The 784-nt window shown below is 43.3% G+C and overlaps 1 non-coding gene across 1 annotated transcript; it reads left to right on the top strand.

The window, feature by feature from the left end:
- The first annotated feature begins 359 nt into the window (after window positions 1–359).
- TRNAD-GUC lies at window positions 360–431 on the top strand. The gene has a single exon. It is a non-coding gene; the product is annotated as a tRNA-Asp (tRNA).
- The last annotated feature ends 353 nt before the right edge of the window (window positions 432–784 follow it).

The raw sequence follows: 784 nt of genomic DNA, 5'->3' as shown, positions 1-784 counted from the left end.
AAGTCGGAACTGGATTGCTGTTCCTATCCTAAAAAATGGTTAATGAAATCTCGCGTGTTAACAAATAATATGTTTTCAGAGGTCGTTGCAGTGGTACAGTGGTGAGTACTTCCGCTTGTCGCTCGAGTTATTATGTTCCAGAGGTCGTTGCAGTACAAGGNCAACAACAAGTTTAATCTTGTTTGGACAAGTTTAATCGGATTCAAAATTGGATTATTCTCTGTAACGGCGATTGATGAAAACTGGATTGCTTGTTCCGAATCTTCGACTGATAAAATCTAGAGCGTTAACGACGGATCACTCTTTCTAAAGACGATTGGTAAAATCTGGAGCGTTAACAAACAACTTATCTTTTATGAGTCGTTGTAGTATAGTGGTGAGTATTCCTGCCTGTCACGCAGGTGACCCAGGTTCGATCCCCGGCAACGGCGCGATTTTCATTTTGTTTTCCGTAGTTTTGACGGAATTTGAAATTGGACAGTGGTGAACCTGGGTTCGGTCCCCGGCAACGACGATTTTAATTTTATTCCGTAGTTTTGACGGAACTCGAAATTGGACAGCGGTGAGCCTATCATGCCGGCAGTTTGGGTTCGATCCCCAACCACGGTAGTTGGACGAAAGTCGGAACTGGATTGCTGTTCCTAGCCTAAAAAATGGTTTATGAAATCTCGTGTGTTAACAAATAATATGTGTTCAGAGGTCGTTGCAGTGGTACAGTGGTTAGTATTTCCGCTTGTCGCTCGAGTTATCATGTTCCAGAGGTCGTTGCAGTGGTACAGTGGTT

Source organism: Cucurbita pepo, unplaced genomic scaffold (assembly GCF_002806865.2).
Source record: "Cucurbita pepo subsp. pepo cultivar mu-cu-16 unplaced genomic scaffold, ASM280686v2 Cp4.1_scaffold004373, whole genome shotgun sequence".
NCBI lineage: Eukaryota > Viridiplantae > Streptophyta > Magnoliopsida > Cucurbitales > Cucurbitaceae > Cucurbita > Cucurbita pepo.
Note: the sequence above shows the minus strand (reverse complement) of the source record. Positions and strands in the feature narration are given on the sequence as shown.